This window comes from Prinia subflava, chromosome 26 (genome assembly GCF_021018805.1).
Source record: "Prinia subflava isolate CZ2003 ecotype Zambia chromosome 26, Cam_Psub_1.2, whole genome shotgun sequence".
NCBI classification, from domain to species: Eukaryota; Metazoa; Chordata; class Aves; order Passeriformes; family Cisticolidae; genus Prinia; species Prinia subflava.
Window position 1 is genome coordinate 1708475 of NC_086272.1, and position 11526 is coordinate 1720000.

The 11526-nt window shown below is 55.1% G+C and overlaps 1 long non-coding RNA gene across 1 annotated transcript; it reads right to left on the reverse strand.

The window, feature by feature from the left end:
• Positions 1-9104: 9104 nt before the first annotated feature.
• LOC134562134 (uncharacterized) lies at positions 9105-9546 on the reverse strand. The gene is made up of 2 exons (XR_010083088.1): positions 9471-9546; positions 9105-9241 (listed from the first exon to the last, which is right to left on the reverse strand). It is a non-coding gene; the product is annotated as an uncharacterized LOC134562134 (long non-coding RNA).
• Between the last annotated feature and the right edge of the window lie 1980 nt (positions 9547-11526).

Here is an 11526-nt window from a genome sequence, read left to right on the forward strand (position 1 = left end):
CATGGGAGCCCTGCGGACGCAGGTGAGCTCAGGCATCTTAGGAAACCTGTAACCACCCAGGGTGTAAGGATGGAGACAGGGTCCCCATTAATTACATGGAAGCTGGGCTGAGCAACGCAGAGCACAACCACTATGGTGAAATGATACGTTCTCTTATTCCTGAAATGGCCGGTTAAATACAGATAATTTACAGTTACAGGTGTTTTCTAATTGGTATTCAGCATAAAAAGGAATGCAAACAATCTCAATTTAAGGTAGCTACCATAATTTCACTATAACTATCCTGTCTAATGCATAAACCCACCTTAATCTAAATTTTAACGGCACCACAGGCTTATTTAGTTCCACACAGGCCTGAGCCTGGGCCCCATTTTGGGATAGCTCAGATCTCATTCCAAAATACCTCATGTTCATGTTCTCTAAGAAATTCTGTTACATAAGGATGGAAGCCCTGACCGTGCCTTTGCTGTCCCTGCCCTGGAGCAGTCTGGAGACCCCTGGAAGGTTGGGGCAGGATGCTTTGGGCTGGCTGCTTTGCCTTGGAATGGGGTCAAGGCAGTAGGAAAATGTCCCATTTACAAAGCTCTCAGTTGTATTGAGAGGGGCACAGTGTGATCTTTTAGATTTGACTTCTTGTGCATCTCCTTATGGCTGCTGCCCCAGAATGAAAGAGCTGACCTAAAAGTGACCCAAAGGCCCAAAAGTGACCCAAAGATTTCACAGAAGAGCTGCTGAAGTGCCCTGGACAAGGCTGCCTTCCAGACAATCCCTTTCCCTGTAAATATCAGTAGCTTAGAGACAGAACTGATGTCACGATTCTCATCCTCTTGCAGCCTCTGAGCTCAGTGTGCTCAAAGACATTGGAGAGCCCTGGGGTGTCCCCGTGGAGCCCCTGGGATTGCTGGGGAGCTCAGTGTTCCTCGGAGCATGGACAGCACTGGGGTGTGGCAGTGGCCCCTGTGTGACCATGGGTGACAGGACAGCTCTTTGCCAGCCTGGAGGGCCCTGGGGTGTCAGCACGGAGCCCCTGTCAGATGCTGGGACATCAGGGCCCCTCAGCAGCCTGGGGACAGCCCTGCTGTGCCAAGTGACACCCAGTTCCAGCCTGGCAGGGAGCTGGGGGTGCTTTGGCAGCTGGCAGAGCCCTGGCACGTCCCCGTGGAGCCTCTGGCATTGACCCTGCCCTCGGTGTTCCTGAGGGGCACGGAGAGCGCTGGGAGATCTTTCTGGAAGGGCAGGGAGTGCCTGAGCCCAGGGGGCTGCGTGGCACACAGAGACCCCTCTGCTGTGGCTGTCAGTGCCCGCCAGCTGCGGGGGCTCTGGAGGATGAGGAGCCCTGGGCTGGCACGGGGTGCCAGCATGGAGGGGCTGTGCTCAGCTGGCATCTCCTGCCTCGTGGGGCTGCAGGGCCCTCGCCTCCCCTTGCTCAGCCCCACCGGGACGGGAGAAATGCTGCTGAGGCCTCGGCCTTGAGGAGCTGCAGCTGGGCCCAGCTCTGCTGGGGCTTAGCACAAACACTGGCTGCTCCCTGCCAGGGCTGCTGCCTCATCTCCTCCTGGTTTTGTTTTTCATTTTCCCGGCCTTGGGAAGATTGTTTATGTCTGAGTGGCAAACACTGGGTGCAGCTGTGCCTGTCCTGGCTGGGATGTGGGAGAGGGGCTGTTCTCCTGGAGTCTGGAGTCCTTTCCAATTGTCACTCAGTTCTGCCTGGAGGGAAAGTTCCTCTGCAGAGATGGTCACTCCTTTAGGAGTCCTTTTCTGGGATGCTGGGTTTGAGTTCAGTTCTAAGTGAAGTCTTGTGGAGCTGGAGCCTGGTTAAGTTGAAAAGCTCTGAGGTGTTATTGCACCACTGAATGGTTCAGTTGAACTCCTCAGTTCCATTGCTGCTGAGCTGAGGTGCTGTTAAGTGAAGAGCTCTGCAGCCTTTGGGCCAGGTCCTTTTGATCCTTTCTCTTGACATCACCTTCACACACACACACACTGCCAGAGACAGACAGTTCTCATTTTGTTGCATTTTGGATTGCCTGACTCTGCATTTTGGATTGTTGCTTTTCCTGCCTGTGCCTTCAGCCTTATCACAGTAGAAGCTGTAAAAGGAGGCCTCAGAAACAGAAGGAGCAGCAGAATTTAGAATTATCTGCAACTGCAAAGCTGGAAAGAAGGAAAAGTTGCACCAGTACAGCAAGCAAGGCCATGAAACCATAGTCTGAGTGTTAGGTTTGTCTAGGATAGATCTTAAGACCGCAGAAAAATATGCTTAGCAAGACAGTAGAAAGTTTTGAACTTAATAATGGGATATTGTTTATTGTCAACAGAAAGCATCCAAGTTAGCATTGTTTGAAGCAGGTGTATGTGTGCTGTCAGTGACTGGCTAGAACAATTGTCTGGAAGCTTTAGCAATATGCTCTGGGCTTGAATGTTTTCAAGATGCCCTGGAACAAAGAGATCTTTGCTGCTGCTGGCAGAACGTGAACTGTTGCCATATTTAATTGTCTCAGCCTTGGTGAATCCGGCCCCGGCCTCTATCGCACAGGAGCTCCCCTGTTCACAATTTCAGTCCCAGCAGGGTCAGGTTATATACAGTTTTGGCCGGAGAGGGCATTGCTTCATACTTCTTTGTCCTTTTTTCACTCTTTCTCCATATTAATGAAATTCTGTCCTCATTGCAGGACGGTTGATTGGATTTCCGAGGAGAGATGAACACTTGATTCGATTTTGGGGAATCTTGTATTGGGATGCACATCCCGGATGATGAAGTCTAGATCCATCTCTTCTCATGGCCACCCTCCTTTCTGCTGTAAATCATAGTCCTTACCCAAGTTTCCAGCAAGCATTTTTGAATTCTTAATCCTTTTACTTTATTTCCAATCACGGGTGACTGCTGCTGTATTCCCCCTAAATGCAGCTGAATTTATATCATCGATATTTCATGAACATGGATGATTATACATTTATATTGCATGAACACGAATTACATCATATATTCCACTGGGCTGCCAGCCCTGAGGCCCTGGCAGTGCCTGTGCCCCCAGGGCTACTCAGCAGCCGCAGCCCCCTGAGATGTGCCCATGGCTCTGCTGGGAGCCCCCGGGTGGGGCTTGGTGTTCTTTGGGGACAGGGAGAGCTCTGGCGTGTCCTTTGGGGACAGGGAGAGTGGGGACAGTGTCTGTGTTCTTTGGACACAGGGAGAGCTCTGGCGTGTCCTTTGGGGACAGGGAGAGTGGGGACAGTGTCTGTGTTCTTGGGGGACAGGGAGAGCTCTGGCGTGTCCTTTGGGGACAGGGAGAGTGGGGACAGTGTCTGTGTTCTCTGGGGACAGGGAGAGCTCTGGCGTGTTCTTTGGGGACAGGGAGAGTGGGGACAGTGTCTGTGTTCTTTGGGGACAGGGAGAGCTCTGGTGTGTCCCCACGGAGCTCCTGTGGCAGCGCGGGGCACCCGCAGAGCCCTGGGCAGCCCGGAGATGGCCGGGCTGTGCCCGGGGAGCCGGTGTGCCCGTGCGTGTGCCCTGCCAGCTCCTGCCCAGGGTGGAGGCTGCAGGGGAGGCAGCAGGGAGGCCCTGGCAGTGCCCGGGAGCTGCGGGCTCCTGGGCAGCCCGGAGCCCCAGGGGATGTCAGCAGGGAGAGCCTGTTCCAGGCTGGGATCTGCGTGGGCTGTGGGCGAGGGGAGGCTGCTGGGGGGTCCCCAGGGAGCTGCTGCGGCTGGGTGTGCCCTCAGGGGTCTTTCGGGGCACGGAGGGGCACGGGTGAAAAGCACGGCTCACTTTTGTTAAGATGTTTAAAGTTTAATAATAAACTTTATTTATAAATAAATAAAATTAAATTAAAAAATACTATTAGAGACATTAAAAATATTTAGAGTTTATAATAACTTTATTAATAAATATATATAACAAATAAATAATAAAAATAAGAATAATAAAAATAAGTATTAGACCATAAGACACATTAAAAAAACCAAAAGTTACACAAATCTGGGTGCCTGGCATTTCCATCCCAAGGAATGCCTTGCTTGGGAGAAATGCTGCTGAGGCCTCGGCCTTGAGGAGCTGCAGCTTGGCCCAGCTCTGCTGGGGCTTAGCACAAACACTGGCTGCTCCCTGCCAGGGCTGCTGCCTCATCTCTACCTGTTGGTTGTTTTTTTCATTTTCCCAGCCTTGGGAAGATTGTTTTTGTCTGAGTGGCAAACACTGGGTGCAGCTGTGCCTGTCCTGGCTGGGATATGGGAGAGGGGCTGCTCTCCCGGAGTCTGGAGTATTTTAGAATAATTATTCATTTCTGCCCATCATCTTCACAAACCCACACGAACCCACACACACACACACAGACACAGTTCATCCCCATTTTGCTGCATTAGACAATGTCCTACTTGCAAATGTCTGCAGTTGCCTTTGCCATGCCCAGCCTGTGTTGTTGGATTGTGCTGGAACTCCCGGTGCCTGCTGGCCCTGAGCGAAGGCACTGCTGGTGCTCCCAGGTTGGGCAGAGGAGCTGCTCAGGTGAGCTGGGGGCTCTGCCTGCCCTTCAGTCCCTCGGGGCTGTCCCAGTGCAGCCCCCTTGGCTCTGCTGGCAGCCTCAGCCCGTGCCAGGCACAGCTCCAGGCAGAGAGAGCCAAGGGCGCACAGCCAGGGCAGGCAGCTCTCCAAAAACGAACCAGGTTTCCCTCTGCAGAGCCCAGCCTCACCTCTCACTGTGTGTCTCACACACCCCTGTGCCCAGAGGCTCCAGGTGTCCCTCAGCAGCTCCAGCACCCCGTTCCTCCCCCGGCCTCTCCAGAGCTGCAGCCCCTGCGCTTGTGGCTCTCCCCGGGTGCATCCCTGGCTGCCCCCCTGGGCCACTGCCTCATCATCCCCCCACAGCCTGCGGCCACCCCCTGCACACCCCAGGGGCTTCTTCCTGCTCAGCCCCCCCTGCTCCGCCAGGGCTCCATCCCTGTCCCTAAAGCCACGGCCTGTCCCCTCTGGGCCACCGGGGACATGTCCTGAGGGGGATGTGCTGCACTGTGAGAGCGGCACGCAAACAGCGACACGGAGGCAGGAGGTCTGCAGGGAAAAGCTGCTCCCCAAAAAGAGAACGAGCCTGTTTATTTCTTTCATTTTGAAGCATTTGTGGGTCTGGTAGCAGATTGGCTTCTGGGGTTACTACCCCTTCACCCCACTGGCCAGACCAGTTGTCAACCAACATTATTTTCAGGCTAGAAATATGGAAACAAAGGACAGTGAACAAAAACAAGAAAGGTTATCTATGGTCTAAAGTGTGAGAAAGTGAAAAACTGACCCTTAATATTGTACAGAAACTAAAGAACTGACTCCATCTTATGAACAAGTAGAAGGCTTTAAAAAACCTCAGAAAAACCAGGGCAACACAGCACAGGTCGTTTTTCTCTCTTTTTCCTTGGGACAGGTCATTCCCTCCTGCCCATCGTGTGCTGTGGCAGCTCCGTGTCCATCTGCAAACCCCTGTGGTCACTCCGGGACCCTGCTGGGCAGCAGAGCCGGTGCCTGCAGGGCAGCAGCTGCCCGGGCCAGTGCCTTTCTCTCTGCTCTGCTGCTCACAGCCAGGTGTCTTGGGTTGAAAAATGGAACCAAAAATGTGTATTCTATTTTCATCTGTTGAAGTCAGTTGGGAGATATTGTTCTTTATCTCTTGTAACACTAGGGGTAGAAAGAGGGCAGATGCCTTCTGTTAATGGGACACCTGATAACACCAGATGAGGCAGTGCCTTCTTATCTCTTCCTCCACCCATCCTCCTCTGAGGGACATCACCCGTGAATGGGCCATTTAAGGCCTCTCACATGACTGATGACATCACCTCATTCCACTGTGAGATGCTCCACCCAGTGGGAGGAGCCAAAGCCTTTCCACCAGCATAAAACCTGCAGACTAATTATTAATCTAAACTCTAATTCAGGTTTTCTCCTGTATCTTTGGAGGAAGACGGGACCCATCTCGCCAGCACTGGACCCGTTTTCCTACAGGATCATCCTCTACTCCACAGAACAACATCTGTTACTCCAGGAGGATTTATTTGGACTGCTTCCAACACCCTGACAACAGGGTTACAGGTTGTATCTCTGTCAGGGTTTTCTAGGACGTTTGTTTGTTTGCTTGGGTTTTTTGTATTACTGCATTTGTATTTTTTAATATTCCTAGTAAACAACTGTTATTCCTATTCCCATCTTTTTGCCTGAAAGCTCCAAAAGGCAAAATTGTATTAATTTGGTGGGAAGGGGTTTTATGTTCTCCATTCCAAGGGAACCTCCAGTTTTCCCTGGCAGATCCCTGTCTCTCCAAACCAAGACACCAGGACATTTCCTGGGACCCTCTGCACGGGCAGAGCCCTGGGCCAGTTCTGCTCTGAGGCGTCCCCGGGGCGCTGCCGGGGCCAGCGACTCCCTCGATGCAGGAACTGGAGGCAGAGTGTTATATGTACACATCACCTTATTGGCTTTTTGCAAATATTAAAATGAAAGCTGTATGTAGAATGTTGAAAAATTCTGCATTAATATAGTTTCCTTTATTTCTGCTATTAATGAAACTTAGAAATAAAGTAGTGTGATGAATATATATATATTTCTTAGGCTGTAGCAGGATATTAAAGTAAAAACTGCTTTTGGTCCTGAAGGAAACCCCCCCACATTCCTGAATTATCTTATCCAGATGAACATGGCAACGACCAGAGGTTGGGGGGGGGGAATTTATTGAACCTCTGTTCTCAGTATCTTACCCAGCTGCTATCAGTAACTTATTCTGATGAAGATGGCAGTGACCAGATCTCCAGGGGAGGAATTTGTTGAACCTCTGCTATCAGAGAAGGCCAGATGGAATGGAGCTACTCACAGATTGATCTGCAAGATTAAATGGTTGGGGGGAATTGAAACCGAACAGAGAAACATTCAAACCCAGGAGGAATGTTTGAATCCTGTATGTGGGTTTATGAATACACAACGAAACGGTGCTTTGAAGGAACGAGCCTTTCCCTTGGCGGGTGTGCTTGTGGCTGAATGCCAAGTCACCTAGCTGTAATTGCTGATTAAATATTTGCTTTATTTCCGCCTCTGAATTGTCTTTTTATCAAACCTATAAACTGTACCAGGAGAACGACCCTCGTTTTTCACGCAGAGAGAACCAGCGAGCCCTCGGGGAGCGTCGGCAGCGCCCGCCCCCCCGCTCTCCCCGTCCACCCTGGGATGGTCCCGGTGCCGCGGCCGCGCTCGCCCGTTCTCATTTTCTCCCCGGGCCACGCCGGGGCAGCCCCGACATCTCTGGGCAGTGCTGGGGCCTTCCCAGGGCCCCAGGGAAACCCCACAGCCAGCCAGGGTGTGAGAGTCGGGGCCCGAGGGTCCCTGGTTTTGCCTCTCGACCCTCGTCAAGGCCCCCCGTCAAGGAAGGGACTGTGTGCAAGGGGCTCGGGCCTGAGCCACGGTGTGTGTGTACCAAGCACTGAACTGCAGGTGTGTCCACCGGACCGGAGCTGGCTCCCATGGGAAATTGTACGAAGACAATGGACGGCTGGACAGCCTGTGCTTACCAGTGGCCAGGCCCAGACCTGCTTGTCCCAGACCTGCTTGGCCCAGACCTGCCTGATCTGAACGGCTGCGCCTGATTCCCAGAGCAACGGGGCTCCTCACAATGACTCTTGGGTGCTCCCCCTGTGTTGGCCAGGTGCCGCCCGCTTCTGAAATGACAATAAAAGCTTCCCCCTGTGACTCACACTTGGAGATCTCCCCACGGACAGAAGACGGATCCATTGGCCGGACGCCACGCCACGAGGACGCCTCTGGTGTTGGTAGCTATATCCCCCTGGCCCCCTTTCCTCGCTCTGTATCCTATTTTTCCTTTCTCATTCCCTCTATCGCAAGTGTTGTTGGCACTCAATAAAGGTGCATTTGTTGTATGATTAAACTCTTGTACCCTCGAGTACTCTTTGCACTCTGAGATCACACGAACCTATCACGATTCCTGCTTGGATCGTGACACAGGGCCACCCTCTGCGGCCGGCCGGACATGGGCACCCAGGAAGGCCCCGGTCAGGGAGAGCGGGCACCGTCCTTCCAGCCCAGAGCCAGGGACAGCCACAGCCCCGTTCCACCACGGGGCCAGGGACACGCAGCAGCCCCTCCCAGCCCAGGAACCAGATTGCAGCACCAACAGATACTGGTGACACAAAGAGACCGGTTTTTAAAAAATAGCTGCTGGTTTCTTATCTCCTTTTCTTCATGTTAGAGCTGGGATTAATGCATGGGATTAATACAGGCAATTCCGTGATCAGACTCTGAGGTTATTAATTCTTATCTGTAATTCAGTCTTACGAGGCACAAGCTTGAGCCAGAAAATCAGAAAATGGAGGTGCCTCTAACTCTTCCCAGGGTTAATTAAACACTAATCACCCAATACCAAGATGACACCTGTATTATTTATACTTTTAACCCAATAATTGGCCACCCCAGGCCCGCAATGCAGACCTTTTTCATCCATTTACAAAAAACCACCCAAAATCATGAGGAAGAAGGTGAAGAAGAAGGACTTAGACCACGCCCTAAATCCTCCCTATTGCCCCATGGACATCACCATTCACTAAAATCCCGAACCCCAAGTTTTTCACCCTGTGAGATCACGCAATGCCCTTCAAACTGCACACCCAGAACCCCAGTGCCACCGCCCAACTTAGGACGCCAGTTCCACCGCCTCGGGTCAAATGCAGAGCCTGCCTGAGGGTCAGCGCCTCTTAGCACAGAAACCCTGACATTTTCAGCTTCCAGAATTCCAAAGAAGAGGTGTATTTTTTTGTTGAAGAAAGAAACTCATTTGGAAATAAACTGCATTTTGTAAACTGTTTCTATATTGGACCCACAACAGCCCCGTGGTGATCACAGCCAGCACCTGCTCCTGGCTCTCCCTGCGCACCCACCCACCCCCCCAAAGTGTCCCCAGTGCACCCCGCAGCACCCACAGCCCACAGCCGCGGTGTGGGGTGCGCCGTGGGGGCGGCAGAGCCCAGCAGGAAGGGAGCAGAGCCCCAGGCGAGCTGCCCTGCACAGCGGCAGAGCGGAAACCCGGACACACGGACAGACTCACCCCGAGGGACAGACAGACAGAGAGGGCAGCTCTGCTGAAAGGGTTTATTGATTATTGAGGGGAAATGGCCCCGGGCTCAGAGGGGATCGGGGGGCTCCTCCAGGGACGATCATCTCCTCGTGCCGCCGGAGGTGGACAGGACATGGACGGCACCGACGCTGCCGACCCTAAAACACCAAGGGCGGAATGTCACCGCCCTGCTGGCACTGGGACACCGGAGGGGCCCTGTCCCCAGCCCTGTCCCTGCTGGCACTGGGACACCGGAGGGGCCCTGTCCCCAGCCCTGTCCCTGCTGGCACTGGGACACCCCAGGGGCCTGTCCCCAGCCCTGTCCCTGCTGGCACCAGGACACCGGAGGGGCCTGTCCCCAGCCCTGTCCCTGCAGGCTCTGCTCACCTAGGCATCCAGAGAGGCCGCCAGGCGCTTCTGCCGCAGGAGCTGGCGCAGCCTCAGGTCTTTTCCCAGCACGTCCTGGGGACAAGGGCAGCGTCAGTGACACGCTGGGGGCACTGGGATGGACTGGGGGGACTGGGGAAAGGAGGGGGGCCCATGGGGAAGGGCCCCGCGGCAGCAGTGGGATGCAGGAGCTGCTGCGCTCCTGCCCTGAGGCGCGGGGGTCCTGGCCAAGGGTTTATTAATTCTTATCTCTAATTCAGTCTCACGAGGTGTGAGCTCTAGCCAGAAAATCAGAAAATGGAGGTGCCTCTAACTCTTCCCATGGTTAATTAAACACTAATCACCCAGTACCGAGATGACACCTGTATTATTTATACTTTTAACCGAATTGGTCACCCAAGGCCCACAATGCAGACCTTTTCCACCCAATTACAAAAAACCACCCAAAATCATGAGGAAGAAGGTGAAGAAGAAGGACTTAGACAACGCCCTAAATCCTCCTTATTGCCCCATGGACATCACCATCCACTAAAATCCCAAACCCCGAGTTTTTCGTCCTGTGAGACCACGCAATGCCCTTAAAACTGCACACCCATAACCCCAGTGCCTCTGTGTCCCCGGGTGAGGGGAGCCCTGCCGAGGGTCCAGGGGGCAGGGGTGCTGCCGGGGCTGTCGGCAGGGCTGCGCTGGCCCGTGCTGGCACACGCTGGCACGGCCTGGCCGCGGTGGCCGCGCAGGGCGAGGCTCTGGCGGCGGCGCAGCTCCTGGTACCCACCACGGTCGGCTCCGGGATCTTGACCTTGCCCAAGTCCAGCTGCGGAGAGAGCAGGAGACCCGGCCGGTCACTGGGGTGTCCCCAGTGCCAGCAGGGCAGGGGGGACACGGGTGCCCCCCAATCCTCACAGGGGAGGCCCTCCAACCCCAGCCCCTCACTCACCTCCTCCAGATCATCCTGGGTTCCTTCCAGGAGTGCCTGGGAAGGAGAGCAAAGGCTGGAGCTGCGCTGGGCCTGGGGAACTGGGGGGACAGGGGGCAGGGCGGGGGAAGAGGGAGGGGAACTCGGGACCCCCAGGGAGATCTGCTGGAGCTGGGGGAGAGCCAGAGACACCGAGCTGGGGAAAAGGGAGAGCCCGAGGGCTGGGCTGGGGCTGTGGAACAGGCACGGGGGGAGGCACGGGGCAGGAGAAAGGAATTGGGGTATGGGGACACGGGAGAGGCAGGGAGGGGCTGGGTGGGGACAGAAGGAGCAGACCGGGTGAGGACAGAAGGGACAGGACTGAGACAGGGTCTGTGAGGCATGGGGTGGATCAGGGAATGGGACAGGGGGACCCCGCTGCAGCGCCCAGGATGAAAGGCAAAGGACGGAGGGGGGACACGGAAGGAAAGGCCTCGGGAATGGGGGGTGGGAGGGGGTTTGGGGGCCTGGACAGGACACAGGGGAGGGAGCAGGGAGGAAATGAGTGAAGGGACCACAAGGGTGGGCTGGGAGGGCAGAAAGGGCAGGATGTGGGGCCAGCGTTGGGCTGGTGCCTCACCTTGGCCTGTGCCGGGGTGCACAGCAGCATGGAGAAGAGCAGGGCCACGCCGAGCACAGCCACCTTCATCTTCCTCTGGCACTGGGCAGCGCTGCCTGAGGCTGCAGCAGGGCACCGGCACCTTTATCCCTGCCGGGACTCCTCCCTGCGCCCTCCCCGACAGCCCCCAGGACAAAGCCCGGCTTGGCACAGCCCCCAGCCCTGGCCACAAGCCCAGCCCTGCCCAGAGTCCATCCCAGCTGCGGCACGGATCCAGTCCCCCTGCCCGCATCCCTGCAGCTTCCCGCACGGGGCAGCTGCCCCTGCAAGGGCCCGGGAAACCCGGGGGGGCCAAGGGGGGCCAAGGGGATCCAAAGGCAGCTGGGGACCCTGTGGGGACAAGCCCCGCTCCAACACCATCCATCCTCCAGCAGCCCCCAGTGCCACAGCCCCCATCTCCCGTTGTCCCTGCCCTGCCAGAGCGTTCCTTGCAGCACAACCCAGAGCTGAGCCCGGCCCCAAACCCCACATGTGAGAGAACA